General features: G+C 45.2%; 1 protein-coding gene across 7 annotated transcripts in view; it reads right to left on the bottom strand.

The window, feature by feature from the left end:
• EHMT1 (euchromatic histone lysine methyltransferase 1) overlaps nt 1-25,803 on the bottom strand; it is a 123,960-nt gene that overhangs the window by 80,903 nt on the left and 17,254 nt on the right. Inside the window, exons 1-2 of one of the 7 annotated variants that reach the window (XM_054848642.1) lie at nt 22,242-22,353; nt 21,984-22,093 (exon numbers count right to left, since the gene is read on the bottom strand). The exons of 5 other annotated variants lie outside the window; for them this stretch is intronic. The gene's annotated coding sequence lies outside the window, so the exon portion shown is untranslated. Of the gene's footprint in view, nt 1-21,983; nt 22,094-22,241; nt 22,354-25,803 lie in introns of those variants that run through there. One more of the 7 variants, XM_054848637.1, reaches the window with a different exon arrangement.

The raw sequence follows: 25,803 nt of genomic DNA, 5'->3' as shown, positions 1-25,803 counted from the left end.
CACCCCGGAGCATGCTCAGTACCGGCTGATCTTCAGCCATTTCAGAGCTTTAATGAAATGTAAGCATAAGGAAGTGTCATTAGCAAAAAAAAAAAAAAAAAAAAAAAAGAGGTGCGGGATTCATCCTGATCTGGCCAACCTTCTTGTTTCCATCCTCTGTCAAGGAGGTGAAGCTCTCACTGCGGGGATTGCAGGCATTTTTAGGCAGCAAGCATCTCGGTTTAGAACAAAAGCAAGGAAAATCCTGTCTCAGGCAAGCCTTGTGCAAAAAGGAGCATTTCCTAGTGACACTCAAACCAGCAGATTTTGAAATCTGGGCCTTCCACAAATTACAATATTTTCATGAAATGCCATTAATATTATTTTTTCCCCCCAATGGGCTTCAACTGAGGCTTTTAGCTCGCAATGCAAATAGTGCTTCCCATCCATCTTAAAGCTAAACCTACCCCAGCCTACCCTCGATCACCTTGAAGGTTATTTTAACTCCATTTGCAAGGAAGTTAAAAAGCAGGATGAAAGAGGGAGGAAAAGAGACTACAATATAGCACACTTCATGCTATGTTTTCCTAAGGACCTGAATTTTAAGAAAGGTTTGTTTTTCACTAGTCAGCCCTGAAATTACTCCATCGTTACCTTGTCTCCTCAATGCAGTAAGACCATTTCAGAGAAAAATTCATAGCGGATTTTTTTTTTTTTATCCTTTCCAGTTTTCCAAGCAACAAAATATGCAAAGACACACAATGCTGAAGTCCACCAGGCACTGTCAGTGCCAGAGGACAACAGCCCTGCACACTGCGAGCGATCAGCGCATGGAAGTTGACTGTTCCTTAAAAACTTGTATTTCCCTTTGCATAGCCCCTACAGATCCCCTACCAGCTCACAGAACTGCTCCAGAAAGCAAAGACAGTTGTTGCAGAACTAAAGCTTTACAGGCCAGGGCAAACATTGGTTATTTAATCCCAACACAGTTTTAATGTATACCCTATTCCTCCTGTTGGGCCCAAGCCAAAAAAAAGCTCTGGATGTTCAAATCCGCTAATTGTGTGTGCACTCTGCCGAGCGATGCTTGTTTCCTGTGCACGCATGGCTAATATTTCTGCCATGTATCTACAGTGTCAGCTTCAATGCTGAAGTTTTGATTCTTCAAAGAAGATTTAAAAATAAAATTAAGTTACTTTATCAACGCAGCATTTCAGAAAAAAAAAAAAAAGGTGACAGATGAATGCCAAACCCCAGCTTTCTTCCTAAACTAAACTTGCAAGGTAATCACACAAATACTAAAAGACTTTCTGTACAATGCAAAAAGCCAAGTTAAAGTCAAGATTTTCATCAACCCATAGCATTCATGTCAGATGCACTACGCAAAAACAAGTCCTAATTTCCTAATTTTGTTCTCTCATCTCTTCCCTGATACATTCAGCCCAGTCCTGAACATCAAGCTACAGCTTTTCAGCAAATTATTTGGGATAGTATTCACATTTGACTCCTGAACGCCAGGCAGCCTTTCACACCGAGCGCCAGTGAGTTGCACTTTACTAAAATATTTTTAGAGCACAAAATATTTGGTAAAGCGACCCAGGATAAACCATAATAATTTGGCACAGAAAGCATGTGCTTAGCTCCCCTCAGACCTCTATTTCTGCTGAAGGATTTCACCGAAGCCCCGGGACCGGTGCCCTGCGGTAGCCGTTGGCCCCAGGCTGCCCCTTCTCTGGGGACGTTCATTAGGGACCTCCGTTTTCAGGCCAGGATGCAATTCTCTCTACACCACATTAGACAACTCTAAGATACCGCACAGTGCTTTCATTAAGCACAGATTGGTAAACCCTGCCGACAAATTCTATTCTCGTCCTCTCCCTTGCCTTTAAATTGGAGGTAGTTTAAAAATAATATTCAGACCATATAATCCCGAGGCATGTCTGCTGAATCTAGCAGTGTTTGCATCTAGCACAGCTCAAGCATGTCAAGTTTGTTTCCTTGGAAACAAAGACCAATTTGCAAGCATTGCTTTCTTCCTCTTTTTTTTTTTAATGTAACGAAGACATACCTGCAGCTCTTGTTGATACAAAGGAATTAAAGCTGATTCACTTACCAACCAGGTTCATAAGAGAATTATTAATATATTTCACTAATGAACAACTGGCTTGCTGCACTAAGGGAAAACCACAGTTGTTCACTATTTAAAAATCCCTTTTTCCCCTCAATAGATACACACTCAAGGCATGGCATTTGTATTTCTTCCTTGGGGACAGGTAGGGGGGGAAAAAAAAAAAGGCAAAGCCGGAATCATTTGCTTACCCTAGGCTAGGTACGCTGGTTCCAGTGGAGGAACAATCTAAATCCTGTATTGCTCCTACCACATCGCTCCAAAAGATACACTAGTACAGCTCAAAACACACCTGCTATCAACACAGACTGAAGAGTCAACACGAGCTTAATACAAAAGAAAGCAATAACATCTTCCAGATACGCTCTGCCAGTTTTAAGCCCAACTTATTCCCATCGAGGGCATGCATTAGGGCTTAAGTGGGAAGCCAGCCTTTCTCTGCAGCCGTAACTCTTCTCCTAGAGCCTGCTCACATCAAAGGTCCTCATGCTGAAGGCAGTAAATCCTACGGCGACGACACACAACCTTTCTGCGCAGGCAAGGAAGAGAAGGGAGGGCAAAAAGTGTCGGAGCTGAGTTATCCATAGCCTCATTTGCAAAGGCAGTCAGGACCTCCACCCTCAAGAGCCTTCCTCAGGAATTATAAGAGCTCAGCACCCCTCAAAAATCTGTCAGATAAGGAGTAAAATGGACACACATGAGAACAGCATATAAAATTATGGCTCCTTAAACATGCGCTGCCGGAGGCTGACTCAGCACAGAGTTCATTTCCCAACATGCTTGGGCTGAAGCTGGGTTGCAATCTCTACTTGAGAAGATTATCTTCATATCCAAGGGAGCAGAGCCCCAATCTTCTCTTGTTTGCATCAGCATCACAATGTTAAAAAAAAGCCAGGAGACCTGCACCAACAGAAGCTGATGGGAGCAAGAAAATCCTCTGTCCTCCACAGAATGGACAAAGCCTCGCAATTCCCTGCACCTGGAGAATCCCAGAGTCATTGCTAGAGCCACCAGTGTCCAGCACTAAAGCTGATGTGAACCCTGGATGCTTCACGCTTGTGAAAGTCAGGCCTTGGACTCCAGCACACCAGATACTCCAAAGAGGTTCAGGGCTTGCAAATGCCACTTTACTGACAGAGCTGCCCTGCTGTCCTCTTGACCAATGCAGTCACCTGGAGGGTAAACTGTAAAAAAAAAAAAAAAAAAAAAAAAAAAAGCACCAAAAAAACCCCAAACCCTGCAAACATCCAGCAGAACTGCCAGAGGGTCTCGCCCTAGAGCTTGAAAAATTCATCTCTTTTCAGTACACTGACTTTTCAAATGTGGCTGAAGAGTGTTCAACAGGACGAATGCAGGTTTCCATTCCTCCTGCAATCAAATAATCCTGGAAGCAAATCCCACAGCGTACACCCTGCAACGGTGTGCACCCTTTACCAAGTGTTGTAATTACTTAGTTTTATTCCAACCAGTGCCATGGTCTTAAGGAGTTTTGGAGACTGTTCTAGCCACCATGAATTCTGGGGGAAGAGCAAGGAAAACAATCTAGTTCTTCCTGATCAAAAGCAGAGCATATACTGAAGAAGCATCTAAACATCACCTTGTAAAAAAGAACCAGATACATTGTGATTTGCTTAAATGCACTGCGACAATAAAAATACTTAGGACTTTTTATAAAGCAATTTATAATAAGAGAAGGGAATAGTAGGCAATATTAATATTTCCATTTTACAGATGGGAAAAATCGAGGCTTGGAGAATTAACTGCCAAAAATTTCTGGAGTGGTCCTTCACAAATGTATGGAGCAGAGGGACACGATATAGGAGACCTAGATGTGAAGTCATGCTCTGCTGCCGATTTACTGAGTCACCTCGGTTGGCCAAGTTGGGGCAGCAAAGAATGTGTTGGGACAGCCCGTTTGGGATGAGTCCACTATGAATCTCAGTCAAGTTTGAGCACTTTAAGTTGCCTTTTGAAAAAAAATTTCATCCTCTGTTATTTAAAAACAGGAACAACAAAACCAAAACACATCCATGTAAATAACAAACTTATCAGTATTTTCTCCCTCTGTATAATATTCCCTGTAACTAACATATTTTTGGAGGGGAGGAGAATTATTGATCCAAAACAGCAAACTTGCCATGACTAAGGAGCTTTTTATGCCCATTGCCAAGTTTGAAAGCAGGTGGATGCCATGTGGGTGAATCCGTGACACCAGGACACAGTCCAGACTCATAGAAGAAGTCAGTCCCATCTGAATCAACCAACAGGAACATAAATTCAGAGAAGGTACTTCGGAATTTTTTGTTGGATAACTGGGCTGCAAGTCAAAGCCCCTGGGGCAAGGGTAATGAGCTCCGTTACGGTTTCTTAATGGAGATGCATTAAACACCTGGCAAACGCTTAGGTGAAAATATTATATCGAAATAGAAGCAAATGAGGAGATCGAGTGAGATTACACCACTTACTAACGAATTTAACTATTGCTTCCGTTCCCTTTCTGTTCCCCTCCAGCCTGGCAGTCACGCGGCATGCTGCTTGCAGGTACCAGAGGAACAAAGAGCCGATGGATGCCGTGAGCCACATGTATTCCTGGAGATTTCTGAACACAGATTTATATTTGGGATGATAGTCATGGGATTTATTTTAATGCCCAAATCATTAAACCATCCTATTTGCTTGGGTTCCCAGAGCTGCACTGATACAGATTTGCTGTATTATGGAGGACAAATGTGAGGATAGTACTGAGCTCAAGTCTAAGACTGACAAGTTCATTCTGATGCTTTCCCACAGCAAAGCTCTGTAGAAAAAAACCCCAAATTTAAAATCAAGAGTCACACGCTGATTTTGGGTGGCCAGCTCAGACAGAGTTTTTCAAACCTGATGAAAGCCTGCATTTCTAGAGATGTAGAGACGCTACAGCAAGATGCAAACGGTCAGTACACTTGAAAATTAAGCACTGGTTTCACATCAAAAATTAAACCACTCAAAAAATGACTTCCCTCAAATTCTCCCACCTTCTCCCTCCCACCCCCCATGTATAATACCCACTTACTAGCCTTGCGAGGAGGCACAGAGCTTAATTTTGTTAACATTTTAAACAGAAGGACTCAAAATAAAGCAAAACACTAGGGAAAAAAAACCTCACAAAATGCTGCAATAACGTAACCGGCTCTCAGAGGCGCAAACCAGAGAATGGGGGAAAGATGAACATTGCAAAACACCGGCAATTGCGCACAGCAGCCCCTCTCCTCCTTTGCCACAGTGGCCAAAATCTGTTTTGGAGGCAAAGCAGGGGCAGGCAGGAGTCTACTGGGGAGAAGCTCTGCATGCTGAAAAAAGACCATTTGCACTATTTTTATTATACAAGGAATGGGAGAGGGCTTCACCCTTCCAGTGCTCTGTGCAGAGCCCAGACTCTCCTTCTCAGTGCTGATCTCCTGAATTCAAATGTGCATCAAAAGCATCATGGACCTTTGGAAGTTTCTCCTCCGCTCTCATGCAGCCTTACCTCAGAGAAAAAGCAAGCAGAAGTGGTTGGTTCTGGTTCTGTAATTCTACCAAAAATAAAAGTGCACAGGCAATAGGAAAAAAACCGAAAAATTTCTGAGTATTTTTCTTCTGCAACAGGAAGCCAAATGCCAGCCTTCGGCAGCCACTTGATCACTCTCGGGCTTCAATTAAACAAACTCAAGGACTGCTGAAGTCAGCTTCCTTTCCTCGAGCAGTTTTGTAAGACATTTGCTTGGTAGCAGAAAGCTCTGGAGTTTCACATGAAACTTATTAGCAGCTGGATCATCCCTGTCACTGACTTCAAAACCCAGAACCAGAGTATCGCACCAAGACAGCTCATTCCCGTGTGCCTTTGATTAATGACTCCTGCTGCGCTTGGGGAACTGAATTTCGGCATTGTTTTCATGCACAAGCCAAGAAAAACAGCCAGCCAGGCAGAATATGGCCCTCCAGGAAAGATTTCCAGGATTCCCTGCTAGTGAGCAGCTGACAATATACAGCCAGACACCGTCAGTGGAGGGAGGGTGTTGCACAGCGTTACCATGGCACGTTCGTTCTGCCTCGCACAGTCTGCGGGATGATCCTTCCCCAGACGGGTGAGAGTCAAGCGAAGAGCTGCTGCATCACCTGGCGAACATCACGGAGCTGTTTTATTGCCTCCTCGGCGCATCCAGCTCTCGCGAGAGAGCGATGTCGATGTGGGGGCTGCGGCTCTGGTCTGGCAAAGCACCTGGGAGCCGCAGGTACGGGGCTTGCTCCTGAGACCCATCCTCCAAAACAGTCCCTGCTGAAATGCATGGAATTGCTTCAAAACAAATGTGCCCTCGTTTTAGGCTTAGTGAAATATTGCTTCAAACACCCTGAGAGGAAGTAAAATCCCATGCAATCTTTTGCGTGCAGATGTGCCCTGCACCATTCTTCTGCCCACAATATAATTTCAGCCCAAACAGGACTGACTTCAAGCAAGGTCCTGAGCCTGCAAGAGAGGGACCTTCCCAGCCAGACCGGAGTACCGTCGGTCTGCAGCCTGCCTTGGAGACAGCTGTCCTGTCTTCTCCTTGCCAGATCAGGTGTAAGGTGTCAGCAGACACCCGATACAAAACACAAATGCTTCCAAGCCTTGACTGCGGGCAGACAATATTCTCATCCTAGCAGGAGGATTGCTCAGTGGGTTTTTTCCCTCCGCTTTAAGAAAGGGGGAGGGAAAGGCCCACTCAGATCATGATAATAATGACATTAGCCCAGATGGTTGTAATGGGAACATCCCTCGGGTACTGCCGTCATCACAGTAATATTTTTGATATTCCCCTTTCCTGACATGCCTCAGATGTTGGCGTGAAAACCTGCAAGGGTGGATATTTACAGGTCAATATGCTGTGACGTGCCTGGAGCACCAATGGGTCGGGTTTTTTCTAAGTCCTTCTTTAGAAGGAACAGAGTAAAGGACCAGCTGTAAAGCAGCCCAAAACGCCTGTCATTTCAAACTGCATTTAACACTCTTCTTCCTCTCCATACTGAAAAAAAGCATTACAGAAGTTCCTGTAAAGCCCTGCATATCCCACTGCTAATCTAAATATGCCCCATTCCCAGGGAGACTGAATGGATGTCATAAATCAAAGTTTGACTTTAAACTATAAAAACTCAAGAAGAGGCTGCATCCACTGCAATGCACAAGCAACAACAAAAGAAGAGAAACGTGGTTCAACACAAATGCACACAAATTTTCCTGCAGCAGTGTAGTTCATACACACCAACCTAAATAAATGCCAGTCTCATGTGTTTATACAGCAAGACTAACTCTGCAGGGAGGGATGCCAATAAGTGGGACCTTCTGTTCAGATCTAAGTGATGGAGGGAGGACACCAAGCTGTATATAAAGTAACTAAGTCCAGTAATTTGAGGGATTCGTATCTATTTATTTTTACCAGGTTCTCATCCGTCATTTCTTATCCCTGTAACGCTGCCCTGCACTCATCAGTTAACTTTACCTTCAGGAGTCTGTCAATCTGCTTGGGAAGAAGGAAGATTGCTGCCATCATTTTGTGTTAAAGAGCTACATCCCAAGGGATCCAGCTGTGTTGATTTGCACAGCTGCATTACAACAAGCTCCTTACAGAATTAAGGTCAACTCAGCCTGTATCTCATCACAAAAATTCACCAAATATTTTGCCAGATATATATAATGCAGGTGAAAGCCAAACTTCTTGGTAAGAAGCAAACTCCACTGAGCTCACACCTTTCAGATTTGCAATGTCTATCCGTAACACAATTAATTTCCTTCTCTCCATGTAATTGATAATGAAATGGAAGATCTATCTTCACTGCAAAAGCCAGTGCACGTCTGTGTTAGAAGGGCTACTTGAAGATAGCTTACATGAAGGTTAAAATTATATTACCTTGCCTTTACTAGTAAAGATACATAGGATGAAATTGCAAATTAACTTAAACTAGCTATAGAGGTCAAAAAATCCTTTGTTTTGTCTTCACCAGGCTGCAGTGCTGGAACAGTCACCTGTCCTGATGCAAACATGGCACTTTTGGCACTGTGGACAGTGCAAGACTGCGACACACATGTGGGAAATGTGACTAACACGATTTCTTCATCCATTAGCCAGGTACACTTGTGCTCAATTTCCTCTCCCTTCAACCATTCACGGGTTTTGTGGGAGACCTTCAAAATGAGAAGGTTTCTCAGCCTGGTAGAGCACTGCCTTCTCCAGCCTCTCCTAAATGATGGGAACCAGAGACCCTCTGAGATGGTCCCTGTGGAGAATGGAAGGGTCAGTCCTTCCCGCTCCTCACTCCATCCATATTCAGGGCTCAAGGGACTTCTTTCTATCACTTTTTAGTCACTGGCATAAAGGACTATTAAAGCAAATACTTTGCAGCCTGCTGCAGAGACAATGATCAGCACTTGCCTCTCAATCCCTCATTTTGTTTGCCATCTTCACCTGTTGCCCATCTTCCTGCCTATATATCCAAGTGCCTTTCCATTAACCTTGCTTTGGGATCAGAGTTTTTTCTGTCTGCATTTGTTCACACGCACAGATGCCCAACCCCTCATGTTTTAAAGTTTCATCATCCATGCCATTTTTTCTCTTCTGTTTTGAACTCCCTTCCCCTAATTTTAATTTCTCCTCTGTTTCTAATTTATTCTCTCCATCCCACTTCTGTCTTTCTAATCTTTTCTTACTATCCTCTTGGGGCAGGTTTTAAACCAAAGATCCTGCTGCTGCTGACCTCGAGGTGCGGGCAGCAACGAGGCTTAACTGCTTTATTCTGCAGACTCTGAAAGTGAGCAAACCAACATGGAAGCAACCAAAACCCAAAAAACCCTGCTAAGATCTCTGCTTTAGTCTCAAAACCCACCAAATTAACTCCAAATATATACAAACACTCCACTGACCCAACAGATAGGAAGGTGCTGCTGCCGCAGGAACAGTCTCTGGTATCCTAATATAACCTAAGGATAAACCTAAATACTCTTCCCCATTAACGCCTGACCAATGAGAAGTGATAATGTGTATAACTGAGCGCAGGAAAACTCTTCCTTGTATTTCCACATACGTGGATGTGTGCCCATATGAGTTAACTCCTTTATTTAAGATTTTTCTACAGGCTTGGCCTACCTTGTCCTGCCCTGCTAATGATGCTGCTCTATTAAATGCATATCGGATCCTGGCTGAAAATTCAGGTTTTAAACGGCTGCTCCACCCCACTCATAAGGTGAACTGTTAAACAAGTATTAGTGCAGCAAAAATGTGAACCCAGTCCAACAATGAAGAGAAAACATCCCTTGGCAAATAAAATTGGTGGGTGAAACAAGTGGTGGAACTGAAGGCTCCCCTGGCACGCCACAGCCCATCCTGCCACACCGCGGCAGCTTTGCAAGCCCACAGTTTTTAGCCAAAGGCTTAGGCGATATCAGATACCCCCTCTCATACAACACTCATAACTGGAGGTAACCCAGGCTTTACTGCTTAATCAAACCTCCCAAAGTTCATGCTTGCTCTGGAAAAGTGAGGACCGCATAGGTGCAGAAGGTCTGGGCAGCTGGGACTGGGGAAGGGGTCTCGACCAGCCCTGCACAGCTAACACACAAATCAGGGGAAGAGCGTGCCTCAGCCTCTCCCATGTATCATAGCCTCAACGACAGCATAAAAAAACCTGCATAAAAAACCCTGCTTAAATAAACTAAGCACCTGCTTGAAGTTAATTTGTGCTATGGGGTCCCTACAGCAAAGCTGACAAAGACAAGAGTGGGACAATGGGATGAGCCATCAAAGGAGCAAGCAGTGATGGAGCCATCAGAGCTCCTCCCAGGGACCTTGCTGGGGCTTGGACCCTCCACACAGTGCTTTTCACAGCCACAAAAACTAGCCAAAAGAAGGGTTGATGCTGATTTCTCTTCTGACTCTGGACCTTTGCCTCCCCTCCCCAGCATGCTTTTCCTGAGGACGTTTACAGCGATGACCTCCATTCCATTAAGCCTTAGATTTTCACTTGCTTTCTTCCATCATGAATCATTAACAATCCCCATTTATCATCATATAGTTATTGTTTAAAATAAAATAATAAAGGAAATTGCACTGAAGCTTCAGGGGTTTTTGTTGTTTTTTTTTTTTTAAAAACCAACCCCAAGTATCCCACAGAAAAGTATGCACTTTATATGAAAGAAGAAAAGAAAAAAAAATAACAAAGCATAGTTGAATTTTGAGCCTACCAACCTTCTACACTGCCCTTTTTATGTCTGACAACAAAGAGGCGTGAATGCTATCAAGTCACACACAGGTACTGGCAACACGATCCTGCTTCGTACCACTTTCCAGCTAGGTGCTCATTTTAATACAACACAAGCTGCCACGCAATTAAAAAGGCCCCAAAACAAAAGCCTGTAGAAAAACCTGCTAATATACCCAACTACCCTCATTTTTAACCTTAAACAACAAACAAGGCACCGATATAGAACTACTTGTGCGATGTGTCAAATTTAAAAACAAACAGTCTCCCACACCCCATTAAAAACCCGCCCAGCAGTGATATTTTCTACATCCTATATATTATGAATGTGTCCCACGGCACTGCAGACTGTGAGCAGCATTTCATGGCTTTGCCATCCGCTCCGACATTCACAACAGCGAAGCCCTTCCTCGGCACAGCTGCATTTAAAGCAGGGAAAACAAAAAAGGGGGCCCGTCTTACCACGAGAAAATTAATTGGGGAATTAAATAAATAAATAAATACTTGGCAAGACGAAGTGCCTTTGCAGTCCGTGGCCTTTACCTGCCGGGAAGGCAGAGGCGCAGAGGGAGCAGCACCCTCGGCACGGCCCTTTGCAGGGCACAGCTGGCGAGCAGAGAGGCTCCATGCTGCCGGAGCCTCCGGCACGGGGGACAAACTAACCGGGGAGACAACCCGCTGCTACATGTCACTGAGCCATTTAAGTTTAGAGGCGGTTTTGTCCGAGGCAATCTTTAGGAAACCCCAACAGAGTGAAGAATCAGCAGTAAAAATCTCTTAAGGAAAGCCTAGCGTGATGCATACCTCTGTTTGGCCGTGCTGGCTTTTTTAGATTCCCGTCAAGGATTTCGGAGGCCTACACCAGTGTGTCCACGCGCTCCGCACCACGGGAGGTGGCGAGGAGCATGCTCAAAGGGAGCAGCATCCTCCCTGCACGGCTCCATCCCATCGTGGCCCCCGCGCTGGAAGGGGAAGCGAGAAGCTGGGATGCTGCGGAGCCTGGCGGGGGAGAAGGAGGCAAATCGAGGAGAGCGGGGACAGTTTTTAAGCGCTCTTGATCATTCCTCGGAATAAAATATAAAAAAAATTACTCATCGAGCGATTAAAATGTGCAAACATTTTGCTTGGTGTTCTGACTGCCACATTTAATATTTCAAACAACATCCAGGCCAATATTGTTGCTTAATTTAACATAACTGGATCCCGAATGCATTTCTAACAGATTAAACCACAGAAATATCCACATGTTTTAATGAGCATTTGGCACTACTCGGAGCCAAACAGATTTTAGCAATATTTTTGGACTACGATTTCTTTCAGAAGAAAAGAAAGCCCACTGGTAATGGATCTGTGTTCCCTACATTTCAAGGTTTTTTTGGATTTAAGTGGAAATTGAAAAACCTAAATATTTAGTGCCATTATAATTCGAGCAACATCTGGACAATTTTCTTTGCCTCGTAAAAGATTTTAGCCAGCTTTGCAGAGGCTCAGTCCATGTTGCTCAGGCAGAATGGCTCCTTTTACATTTGCATGCTTCACTCAGATTCTGTAGTTTCTATGCCAACAAGCATTTGTAACTCTTTAAAAAAGCACATTTGGAAGTGGGGGGAGAAGGAAAATTTTAAATGTTATAAAGATTTATTTTTTTTGTTGGGGGATTTGTTGTTGTTCCCCCAAATCTAAATCATCCATTCCTCATTTTTTTCCTGAGCCCTGGAAACCTCCAAAAGGCCCAATAAGCATCATCTCAACCAGCGCAACTCTTCCACGTGCTTCAAAATGCAACAGTGACTCAGAAAGAGAAGAGTTTCTCCAGTCAATTTCCTGTGTAAAAATATATAGATACTCACATAAAAAAATAAATATATATTTATCTCTCCAGACAAAGAATCAATAGCGAATGTCTATCGGTGTCTCTTCAGACAATAGCTCTGTGGGGAAAGCAACAAATCTGCAGTGCTGAGAAATGAGCCCTCCAGATGTGCCCCAGCCCAACCCCAGCAGGCTAGTGAAACTCTGTGCAAATTTACGTGTCCATCTACTACTGCAGGCGACAGGGCCTGTGCTGGTTTCCAAATCCCAAGGAAAAGTAAACAGAGACAAGCAGCTACTACTGAACTGTCACTCAAAATCCAGCAGTTTGATTTTTAACCAGATTTTTGGAAGCAACGCCTCCCCTTCCTCCCCACCCCCTGTCCCAGACCTCATGGATGGCTCTAATTTTATAGTTCACATTTGTGCTCAGCACTGTGATGTTATAGGTGCACGGAGACAAAGAAAATGACAACCACAAAAAAGAAAATAAAACATGCAAAGCAAACAATACTACCAATCTTACAAAAATAAGAGAAAAAGATACGTTTCTTTACGCAGCCTACTAAACGCATGGTCATTGTGAATTCCTCTTCCACCTGAAGTTCACACGAGGGACCTAGCGATGGCTTTGGAGCTACCATCTCGGGAACACCAGCTCATCATGAAGGTGCCCAACAGAAAAACCAGTCAGCCCAGGCTGCTTCACAACAAGGACAGTCAAAACAAGTTGTTCCTTCCAAAAGGCAGGGCTCCAAGGGTGTTTCTTGGGGGAGCTGCTCACTGGGAGGAGCTGAACAGGCAGGGTAGCACCTACCATCGCCTGCTTCTCATCATTTTCTTGTCCACGAGCTCCAGAGGATGAAAGACCAGAACACACAGTGATACTGCCAGCACTAAACGTTCATTTACAGGCTCATCGTTAACGACAGAGATCTATTAGCCCCTTCAATCCACTTCCTGTGCACGTGTAATATATAACCTGAAGTGCTGGGAGGGGAGAGGAAGGAAAGGCTCTTGATGCCGTGCAACAATCAATCCTAACCACAAGACCAAGAGAAAATACTCTTGAGGACCCAGATATGGTAAACTTCTCTTACTTCAGCTAGAGAGGGGATACAGAGAAGGGAAGATGGGACACCCTCAGCCGAGGCAAAACGTTTAATGCGCTGCTGTTCTGGCAGGGCACCGGTTCCTTCCCTCCCTGCACAATCATAGATGACGCAGTGCATCAGACAACTGATTTCATCAGCAACCCGGGATTTGTTTTCGCAAGCAGGGATCAGGATCAGATCCAGGAAGGGCAAAAACTCCCTTGGGGAACAGGAGACAAAAGGACAGGATTATCAGTATAGTGGCTAAAAAAAAATTATTAATTTTCAAAAGCGGTATTGTCTCACGGGACTAGTAACAGCCCCCAGCTAACAAACACAGTTACTCCTGCAAAGAGCCATCAAAAGATCAGGAGGAAAGGCCAGTCTGTAAAACTCTTCTCATTTGAGAAAGGCCTACAGGTCACTGCCTAGCACATGAAATGCCTGGAGCATGAGGAAGGTGCCTTTGCAAAATACAGGCAGTAACACCCACTTTTCCAGTCTTTGCTGTGCTGTAGAAGGGGCATGCGTCCTCCTCTAGCCCAGCGCCTGTCCTCTCATGTTCCTTGCCACGATTTCATAACCTTTGCCATTTCAAAAGCCCTTCTGGCAACCATGCCAGCAAGCATGGAGCTAGCTGCCTACAGATCAGGACTGTAACTGCTGTAAATTCGAGTAGTTTCACCTACTTCAATGAACTGTATGGGTTTGTACTCGCTGGAAATACAGCTCCATCTGTGATTTAAGAGACTGAGCCTAAAATACTGAAATCAAGGGTAGCTTTTGACAGACAGGAGGTGGCTACCTGAGTGTTCTCTGTCTGGGATAACTTCTTCCATGCTATGCGCAACAAGCCAAGTACACCAACAGCAAGAAATAGCAATCCATACCAGCTACAGAATGAATAAAACTGGGCGGTTTTATGCTGCAGCCTACACCTACACCCTCCCCGGACCTTCTGAACAGGGAGGAGAGAGAGAGATCTCCTAAGAGTAGGGAGAGTGATTCAAAATCAATCTTTGGCAAAATCAAAGTCTGTCGGGACTCGTGTTAATGAATTCTGCTGCCAAGTTTATGATGTTTAACAGAAAACAAAAGACTGTTGTATGCATAGCATAGCAGGTGAGACCTGAGGAGGATATTCACACACCTGGTTTTATGTTCCCTAAGCTCGCTCTAACCAGGAGAGAGTCCCCCTCCCGCCCCTGTGCCAAGGGACATCTGGGCGATGGACTGCTATCTCACCTGGGTATGGCACGCTCCCAGACTTGGGTGGTATTAAGATACCTCCATTGTTCTTCTGCTTGAGATAGCAGCACAAAACTCAGGCTGTAAATGCAACAGATGATCACATGTGCTCTTCATCTAATGGAAATACCTGGGGGCCACGGGTCCTTTGTGCCGAGCCTTCTCCCAGTGGGTCCCTTATGGGATTACTGCAGCAGCCAAGTAAGACAAATTACTATTAGCTGGACTAAGTGCTACAGAAAGATCATGAAAATGAATTAACTCCTACCCTTCTTTCTTCCATGATGGATTACATTCTGCTCCTTTGGAGCAATTTCGCATAAGGGGAGAGGGAAACGTACAACAGATATGAGGAATTTATTGCCATGTGGTTCCTTGTGTTGAAACACAGCACTGAAACTGTCCCCAACGCCTCCGGTCATGCTGCGAGATGAGGAAAGAGCCAGGGCCACATCCAGGTCTGGTGCCAGCACCTTCTCCCTGAATACGGTGGAGATGAGCTCCACCTTGGCTGTCCCTACACCTGGAAGCCCACACCTGGATGTGCAACGCTTACAGGGATGTGAATGACTGGGCAAACAAACCCTTTTCGTTAGGCAAGACTCTTGTTTTTAACACGTCATGCTTTTTCTCTTCGCCTGCCCTCAGTGTAATCCCCCATTGGAAGCACGGCCATCCGCAGCTCCACGTCTTTATGTGTTTCTCAAAGCTTGTTGGAATAAAACTGGAAAGCAAAGAGGAGGGCAGATTCACCACTCCTCTGGCGCTGGTCTAGATCTGGAGCTGTGCCACTGCTTCCACGCCGGCTTCGCCGGTGTGCCTGGCTAGTCAGGAGCCCTGAGCGCGTAGCCTGGTATAAAAAATAAATGTGTGAGCTGATAAAATATGAAACTCCCTTCCTCAACCAACGCACTGACAAAAGTCCTAATTTAGCCCTCAGATTCATCACTGAATATTACATCACTTTTGAGCCTTTTAAGGAAGCACTCCAGCATTTTCCCAAATTAATCAGGTAACTTTTTTTTTTTTCAGTCAGAAAAGTTAAAAATAACCAAGAGGCAAGTATCAGTGAAAAGCTCTTGCAGGGACACCTGTAAGGAAAGAGGTCCTTGCCCATCTCCAGGCACTGAAATGCAGCAAAGCCACCTTCCCAGCGAACAAGCACAATGAAGCCCAAGGACAACGCTCCCCATTAATGCCGGATAATTTTAGGGCTTCAATTGCAGGCAGTCCATATTGCTAGCAAAATCCTACATAAGACTTGCATTATCTACCACAGCAGGCTTGACCCCATTTACATATGCAGAAGAAAAAAAAACACCCTCATAATCCTACAGAACACAGAGCAAATAGCACTCTCTGGGACTACTTGAATACCACCCTATTAAAATACAAACATGTTCCTCAATGATTTTAAACATTCACCATCTTTTCATTTCAGGTTTTAAGCACTTTGCCTGGCAACTGTCTGAAGGGCAAATCATTATGGAAATAGGAAGACAATTAATTTTCCTTTATTCTGGAAGAGAGGATTATTGGAATAAATAAAATAATCAGCTTAGACAAGAGTATAATTCACAACTTATGAAAAACAGAAGACTTTTTTTTCATTTTTCTTTCCAAAGAAAAGATTTTCTTGGATGGAGTTTGCAAGGCAAGCGCAGAAGTTTTGGAGTTAACCTTGGACTGCTAACTCACAAATAACTCCCCATATGCCATCAACAGGAGGAAGGCTGCCATTTCAGGCACTCTTAGAGCCACTTTTTAAAAATTATTTAATATAGCAACTTCGAACACCCAAAAAAAAAAAAAAGATACAAAGGCCACTTCCCAATGTCATTCTGTCCAGAGGTAAATCTGAAGCAGCCCCAGGCCTGATGCAGCCCTATCCCAGTGGGAAAGGTCTCACCGGAGTAAGAGCAGCCACAGCACCGGGCAGTGACAGCAGGTCACTGGTTTAGGGTTCCCTCCCCACGCAAGGCTCTGCCCCCAGTAAATCCACATTGAGTCTGTTGAGAGGAATGAATTTAGCTGGATTTCAAGCACTGTGGAAGATATTGGAACCTGTTTCAAAATCAAGCAACAGAAGGTTATATGCTAATGTTCGCTGATGAATGCAAAGGAGAAGAGCGACTGTCTAATCAATGCCACTACTTGACGCCAGCCTGTAGCACTAGGTGCTCAGCATCATGATTAATACAGTTAAAGGAATATCTGATACACTGTGGCATGCATGTATACATATATGAATAAAGTTAAAGGTAAAGCATTTAACTCCCAAACCCCAGTGGGAGAAATGAACAAGAGGAAAAGGAGAACCTTCAAGTTCATATTAGCAAGAGATGAAGTTGTTATTTACTGAGAAAATTTTGGGATATCTTGGTAAGAACTGTACAGTTATTTCTGAAGGACTCCTCTAATAAGCGGTGTGAGTTTTAAAAATAGTATGGAAACCATGTTTCAAGGTTGCTACAGCCTCGAAAAAGAAACAGAGATAACTGATGGAGACACAGATTCCCGGGAACACTAAGGACTGTAAAAGTACTTAGAAATCAAATTGATGATCTGGAAAATAAGATGAGATTAAGAATGATCAGGTTAGTGGGGGCTCCTGAAGGAGCAGAAGTGGGAGAAAGCAGACTTTTAGTTTGCAATGGATTATTAGGGAGGTTAGGGATGAATAATTTCTACTGTTCCTATCGAGTCCTGGTGACCCATGTCCCCAGACAGGTCAGTTACGTAGTGCCCTGCGCCCCTCCAGGGAAGGAGCTCGCTCATGCATCAAGGAGCCCACGTGTTTAAACCAGCTTGTAAATCTGAGCCTGGTTCAAGGATCCGGCACTGTCTCCCTCCACCGCTGTGACACCAGAGGGAAATGCGTGACACAAAGCTACTCCCTTTGCTTTCTCCAGCAGCGGCTCTGCAAACCCAAGGTGCCCGGGTGCAGCCACATCGCAGCAGCTGGAGAAAGCACCACTAGAAAGAGCTCCCGCGTGGATCGGCACCCCTGCCCTGCCCACAGGGAACAGCCATTTCTTCTGTTTGCTCCTCTAGCTGCATATCACTGTGGCAGCAAGTAGGTCACAGCCTAGATGGCGCTTGAAGAATCACCTGCAGTTCATTTGCTCTTCTTTTCATTTTTTTTTTTTATTTTTTTGGTGTGGGGTTTTTTTTTTGGGGGGGGGGTTGGTTTTTTTTAGGAGTCACCAAGTCACTTCACCACCACCTTTAAAAACAGCCTTCTCCATCTGTCCCTCCCAGTCCTCTCCTCCTCCAACGGCCATGCTCACAGCCCTGTGTCCTGCGTTTCTGCTCTCTCCCTGCTCTGTTTATTCCATCTTTCCCCTGCAGGTGGATGCACGTCTGTAAAGCAGGATTATTCTTCCATCTTCCCTTTCACCACAGACTATATTTTCCCTAAGCATAACATACCACATTGTATTGCTTCTCTAACACTCAGAAGCTCAAACATACATCCTCCACACTAATCAATTCATAAAGCCTCATCCACCACGGGAATGGAGTTATTCTACTAATTTCACAGCCAGGTTAAAAAAAAATGCAGCTCTTTTCCCCCGTGCCCAGAACTTCACTTATTAATCCTCAGGGAGAAGGGGGTAGGGAGTCTCCTCTTGCCAGCTGCTGCTTTCAGGCTTGTTCCAGTCCGTCTCAAAGCAGGGCTCCACCAGCCTCCCAGGAGCACAGGGCTCCCACGGGGGCTGCTGGGGAGATGCCGCAAGGTCCTTCCCTGCTTCGCCCGGGATGTGCAGAAGACCTGGCAGCCCGGCAGGAGGGCTCGGGGCAGAGGGAGAGCGCTGCAAAAAGGCCTGAAGCAAGGCTGCAGCAGCGAGAAGCTAGATCAGGGCACTAAGGAAGCTGAAACGCTGGCATAAGCTGGATTTCAAAATGGTCAGGAAGGCAGGAGAGCAGGAGATAAAACTCCTCCTCTGAAGTGAATCTTGGTAAGGCATGAAGGCGGAGAAATGTTGTGCATTACAGAAAACCCTTCTACGCAGCTTCACAGCAGAAAGAGGATTAATCACAGCAAATAATTACAAGGCTTATATCATAATGTCTGGTTTTAAAGTCATTGCCAATTGACTAAAGGTTGGCCGAAGCAGTTAGAAGGGAGAGAAGCAAAGACACCGAGCTTTGAAGTGGCCATCATTTGATTATTAAAGACTGGGACTTTGATGCAATACTCAGCACAGTAACTTTCTCCTCCCTGTCATTGCCAGGGTTGCATAAGGTTTCTTTAGATACACCTGTGAGATTCAGTTCCATTTTGTTCTGTTTTGAATACAGTCCTTGGCTGCTACAACACCCGAGAGGTGAGCAAGTCCCAAATTCAGGTTTCGTTTCCTCCTCTGAACAAAATTATGCTGATGGAAAAGAGACAAAAATGGCCATACGGCCAGAATTTTTCACAGAAATCTAAAGAGAGCAGCCTGCAAATTCAGGCAATGAATCCTCCTGAAAAGCCTGAGTTACTCATCTCAATAAAAGCATGCAGGAGTTCCCTGCGCTGCATTTCCTGCACGCACCGCAGCCCGCACAGCCCCACGGGACACGCGAGTTAAACACCCGGGATAATGTTTTGGGGTGGGATGACACCTCTGCTCTCCCTAGGTGACTCCAGCCCGAGTGCTGGCTGTTGCCTCCCCCACTGACACCCCGGTTCCCTGCAGGCTGCTGCTCCTACAGCCAGCACAGAAGCAGACATGCCCCATCCCCTCGGGCGCTGGGGTTCACAGCCTGCCTCGCAGCAGACATCGCGCCCATTTCAGCAGGCTGCGAGCTGCCCAGGCTGAAGAACCAACCTCTGCTCAGTTCGGCCACACCGGAGGGCTGGGGGGCTCACACGGGGAGCGAGGTGCCCGCTCCGCAGGAACACTCCAGAGGGGATCTGCAGAGCTCCTCCGGCAGAGCCCGAGAGCACATCTGCAAACTTTAAACCAAACAGAAATTAAATTTGGACGTAGCTATTTTTTTCCTTTCAGACTTATCAGTTCCAGGGCTTGCTGGAGAGGAGCTGAACGTCTTCTTGGCACAGAAGGGAAGCAGCCGTGGGCTGAGGCTCTCACAAAAGCTGCTCCGATCCAGAGGCACAAAGTCCCCAGGCCTCCAAAGGCCTGGTAAGGCTGAAGCACAGTGCTCCATGCTAGGGGCTCTCCTCAGCCACTGAAAATAGCTCCTTTCCCCCATTTTTCTCTAAAACAAGAAGAGGAGGAGGGCTTTACTCTTTGGCTTCAAGCCAAAAGGCATGGCACTAAGGAAACAGTCTCACTTTTGTCCTTTTGCTGAGCCTTTCCCCCGTTTTCTGGGGCCAGAGATGCCCACCCTGGTACTGGAGACCGAAGAAAAAAGTTTAAAGCTGGTCCAAACCATTTTAGGGATGAATTTGATTCCCTTTCCCAGTGATGCTGCAATAAAGAATGAGATGACGGATACAGGCTCCCTAAAATCACCCACTGCAAAAGGGAAAGGCAGCGATGACCTGCACTGGGGGAGAGCCAGGGACAAGCACCTCGTTTCTGCCTACGGCCCAGTCCTGGGGTCCTGTACTGGTAACGCAGCTCCCCTCATACACACTTTAGGTTAAAGATGCATTTTTGTAACACCCTGATCAGAAATCAGTTTTGAAGTATATTTTAACTCTCTTGCTTTCACCTTTGCTTTTCAAAAAAACTTCGGCCCTTCAACCAAATGCACTTTCACCAGAATTTGATTGTTTTCCTCTGAACTGAAAAGCCCTTGTCGTGGTGACAGATACGGCGCTGGCATAAGATAAAAACACAAAATAGAAACCACTCATCCACCACTGAGAAACATGCAAGACCGCTGGATCCCGACAGAACCACAGTCCTCCAAGAGACAAGTCTTTGTTCTCACCATTTCCAAAACACTATTCTGAAAACAACATCCCTCCCTATATAGATTTATATTGCTATATCTCTATCATTTTCCTTACACCCATCAAAACGAAGATATAATTAACCCATCCTCAATAGAAATTACAATGATTTTGAAACAGCAAGAAACAATCTATTTGCATTTGGTCGCTAATTATTCCCCCTACGCACACAGCCATCAATGTTCCCTAAAACCATCCACAGAACAGACAATCTGTGCTAGCCAGAGCTTCTGGAAAGGAGGGACTATGCAAAAAAACCTCAATATTGGGGTGGCAAAATCTTCTTCAAATACGCAGCACCTCGAGCTCAGCCAAGTCTGTAATAGAATTGTCCTTCTGAACTCATCCAACAGCATTAGCATCCACCTGTGTATCGCATGTAAGCTGACAGCTACCACAGGACGAATCTAGTGGGAGCCACTGACATTTGCAAAATTATTGAATTATTATTTCCTTCTTCACACCACTCCAAGGAAATACGAAGCCATTTTCCAATACACAACATTGCAAACAGATCCTGCTGCTGTTGGACATACATTTAACACCGGGTAACACCAGGACGACTGTCACAGCCATGCAACACACAGATTTTCAGTGGCGCAGGCAGAGCTGCATCTATTATTATTTACTCCTCAAAGGAGGAACAGTGTGCCCTTCTTCCACTCGTACGGAGTCCTGGAGACTTGGTGAGGAGTGGTACCTCACAACTCCAGCTCAAGGGCTGCGATTTATTCCAGTTAGATACATAACGCCCAAAACGATGCCCCTTCCCCACCCCCACCCCCCCCCCAAGCCAGGCAAGTTTTGCTGACAGTTCACCTCCATTTCCTCATCATTCAGAAGGATTAGCTAGATGTTTTTAAGAGGTAAAGACGCAAGCCGTGGTTAGTGAGCACTGCCTCTCCCAGCTCAAGCACTGCGTTGAAGCAGCCTGAGAAAAATCAAGCCACCCGAGTATTTCTGCTTGACATCCTGGGAGCCCCCAGGTTGGCCCTCCATCACTTGAGCTGTAAGTATTTGGAGGAAGCTGATATAAAGCATCAAGGGCAATAAATCACATCCTCCTTCACCCACACTTTCTGGAGGTGAGTAGATAAAACGCCATTCACTCACTAGGAACTAACAGAGGTTTTCCTTCCTCCAGGATGCACCCGCAAAGCAGCAACTGGGAAGGAGGGAGCTCGGTTTCACCTTGACGCAACCCGTGTGCCTGCAACACTTACCTTGCTGGCAAGGCATTCTCTCCTCAACATGCGAAAAGTGATCATCCTTCAAAGTAAAGCCAAAATATCTCAACAGTTATTTTTCTTCCCCCATCTGACACAGGTTTGCAGTTCCTCAGGCATGAGGAGGAGGGGGAGCAAAGTAAATTAAAAAACAAACAAACAAAAAAAAAAGACTATAATTCTGTAGGCAATCAAAGCTAATCCCTTTACACATTTTCTTTCCAACAGAAGCATGATATATCAAGTCCCACTGGGTTCTGATCACAACTAAACAGGACTAGGTGTTTTCAGCTCCCTTCTGCCAACACAGCTCAACGTGCAGCAGGCCTCACCTCGTATAATCATTTAACTCAACACGAAGTCACCCTGGTGCTCTACCCCAGCTCTAGAAAGTCAGCCCGTGCCTCAGTATGGCCTTGCACGGAAATAGGATTACTTTGGCCTGGAGGAAAAAAAGAAACCACAACATGAAGGTCACCCATAAAATCATTACACAGATCCCTCTTCCCCAGCTCTTAGAGAAAAACCTTTATCAAACCCTCAACCTTAAAGTAGAAACACAAAAAGATATGTACATTAATCCCATATACCTCCGTCAATTTTTTTCCTCGTGTCTTTAGAGCAGTTGTTTACTGCAGCCAACTGCAGAGAAATTACAGTAGCTTAACTCTCCAACTCCCTCTAAAGGATTAATCTTCCAGTGAGCATGCTCACGCGAGATCTTTTTTCAGCAGTTGCATCCATTTCATGAAATGAGGGCTGCTGCAGACATGAGGAAATGCCATTTCAGGACTACAGGCAAAGTTAAACAGCCCCCAAAATAAGGGCTAATCCCTTCCTAGAGCCCCAGAAAGGATCTCTGCCCAACCCTCTACCTCCAACGAGGTTAAAAGATTTCACGTTAATGTGCCCTTTCAGGAAGAGGGGGGGGCTAGTGGTTTCCCTGCGACACACGTTTTAAATGTCTGATCTTGGCTTTTCTCTACAAGCTGGTGGACAGTTCATCCACAGAATCTTAAATCAAAAATAGCTTCTTCTCACTGGCAGATTTTTCTTTTGTATCACTTGTTGGCTCATCCTTGCTTTCAAAAATATCCGGAAGATAATTTGGGGTTGGGGGGGGAGGGGGAACATTCAAATAAAAATGAACAGCTTTAAAAATCTAGTTCTCAACTCTGCAGCACAGTAGATAACAGATCCTGAGACACATTTAACTCCACAGATTAAGGACCCATGCAAATGAGGATTTGCTAGTAGACAACAAATCCAGTATCTAAACAAGGCTGTTCAAGTAATTGTGTCCATTCTCTCCTAGACCTCTGTAGATTAAACTGCTCTATTTCAGGAATTTCTCCCTCACCCCAAACAGTGCACCCTGAAGCAGAGCTTTCACTGGTGAAAATAAAGCTCTAAAACAAAAGACAAATTTTTATACTTTAGAAGTAGATTCTTCCATTTTCATCTTCCCATATTACCAGGGTACTGCTGTTCCCCTTCCCATTTATCTATTTTATGTCCTGTTGCTTAATTGCTCTTTGTAGCTGATAGAGATCCAAGCCTCCCCCTCCCCCACGAAAGGCTCTTATTTCAAGTTTTAAACCCTGCTTGTAGAGACCAGCCTGCAACCCCTGAGCACTGGGGAAAATCTGGAGTGGGCTACAGCCGAAGGTGTGACACTGCTTCGCAAATCCAGTTGCCAGACTTCACCCCAGCCAGTACAAAGATCTAAACATTTAAAAAAAAAGGAAAAAAAAAAAAGTCTTGAATGCCTTTGATGCCATGAAGCCCCTTTTATGTTTTATGCCCTACACGTGAATCATGTCATGATAGTGTTAAATAAGGGCTATGTCTGCTTTTTAAAACGAACGCTCACCATAGCGACAGTCTCCGTAAGGAATGATAAAACGTATGGTGACACTGGATATTTTGTTCTGTTGTCACCTAAATAGAATCACCCACAGAAAGGAAATCTCTGTTACCATGCATTAAAATAGGCGCTTTGTTTTATTTATAAAGCATCCAAACTGGTTGGTTTGGATGTGTCATAGCACAGGCTGTTCATCCACCCCTCCCTGCTCTATCCTTTGGGACTTCACGAATGATGCCCGCACTCATCCTGCCCTCACCTCCCACTCATGGCAGGTGGGGCTGAGACCGCCCCAGCTTCCTGGAGGAAGGTTTGGAGCCAGGATGGGATTTGTCCCTGAAAATCCCTGCAAAGAAAAATCCCAGACTTTAAAGCCAGCAGATGTGAAAGCCTCGATGCAGGAAGATCATGTCCTGCACTTCCTCCTCCATTGCAGGATTACACCCAAACATGAAGTTGGGTTATCAGATATGGAGTTATCCTGACCTGTCATTCCCAATTTGGAAACCAGTCATACTCCCTGAGAGTTTAGACTTTCAAGATTGACTGCCATTGATTCTTCTTCAAGCAAACAGCCCGAGCTGGCAATCAGTCAATAATAAGCAATTACTCGACAGCCTCTTATCTCCAGATGCCAGCCCAGACAGCTCGATTCATAGAGGCAGCAGGTCAATAAATCAAAGCTGCTCTCAAATTTTAAAATATCATCATTTAAAAACCCACCCAGCCTTGAACCTGGCTGAAAAAGCAGCCAGGACAGAGACATTCCCGCAGAAAAGTATGGTGGCGTATTACTAATTTACCGAATGGGAGATAGTACGTGATGCGGTGAAATCCACCTCTGACACTCCTCGTTTGTCATGACTAGTATGAAAGTTGCAGCTGGATGAAGATGATGAGAGAGAAGGGAGGAAGCGAATCCCTTCTCCTTCAAACAATTACTCGTAGGGAAGAAGCAGAGCAGGGGAGCCTTCCTTAAACACCGTTCCCGGCTGGCTCACTGCGACCCACCTCACTGTTCACGGGGAGCCTCAGAAATACCAACAAAAGTGTGTTTAACAACACCGTGAGAGTAAATTGGTGGCACCTTTCTAATATCCCTGCTGTGACCTCTATACCCCGGGTATACAATTAATCATTCCATCCTAGGTACCGCACTTCCTTGCTCTTTCATGGACTAAACATGATATGAGGCTCCTCATGCATTTTGGTCTGACCCAGAGGCGATGCTGTTAAGTCCAGTGGTGCCAACACAGTGCAACAGAGACAAAAATCCGCCTTGCCGAAAACTCATGTAGGCATTTTTTACTCTCAGTGCAGACTCCCTTTAAAGACTCATTTGTATGAAAAGAGCTAAGAATTGCCTATATAATTTGCAGCTGGAATACAAGCCTGATGCAATGGCAACCATCTGTCTAGTACTGCAGAACCTGGAAACTCTGGTACCTTGTCTCATTATCCATGAGTTCTCGCAGAAGTCATGGAAACAGCCTAAAAGTACCAGCAGAACAGAGCAATACTTAAATAATTCTGCTTTTGCTGCTAGAGGAGGTAGGTGGCCTACAGGATGCTGTATACTCCACATCAGGTGTGTCCCCTGGCACAGGAGGAGGTACACAAGGTACCAACAAGCTGCACAAGCACAGTAAATCCAAGACCCTCAGAGCCCGTGAAGCTTTCTGCTCACGCTGCAGAAGTGTCCCAGGTTTATCAGGCTCGGGGCAGCTCCACCAACATACTGCAGTGTAGCTACGACCCCATCTAGGCAGGCTGCCAGGGGTCTGAACAATGCCAAGTACAGAAGAAAACCAAGAGAAGGCAGCGACATGACTCGGGAAAGTGGTATCTCTAAGTATGGGGGGGACCAGCAGCTCCCAATGAACACAGAGGCTTCTTGCTTTGTTTGACATGGCCACTGGTCCCAGGAAGAAACATATTTGTATGATGATGACTGAATCTCGCAGACTGAGCATCTTCATTCACACTAGCTTGAAAAAATAAGATTTTGAGCCCCGTATCTAAACAAAAATGAGTGACCCACTGGAAGCACGGCTGGCGTTCACTCTTCACACTCCATTTGCCACAAAATGCAGGCCCATCTGAGGACATGGTCTAAACGTCCTCAGTCTTCAACACCTTTCAGAGGTCTGAGAGGGATGGTCAGATGAAAGGCAGCAGATAATGAATTACTTCAATTGTACTGGCCAGTTGGGTCAGACTTCTTGTGGAGGAGTCTACTGAGGTTTTCACCTCTAGCTGCATACAGTGCACTCGGTTCTTTGTGT

The sequence above is a fragment of the Grus americana genome, chromosome 20 (assembly GCF_028858705.1).
Source record: "Grus americana isolate bGruAme1 chromosome 20, bGruAme1.mat, whole genome shotgun sequence".
Taxonomy (NCBI): domain Eukaryota; kingdom Metazoa; phylum Chordata; class Aves; order Gruiformes; family Gruidae; genus Grus; species Grus americana.
Note: the sequence above shows the minus strand (reverse complement) of the source record. Positions and strands in the feature narration are given on the sequence as shown.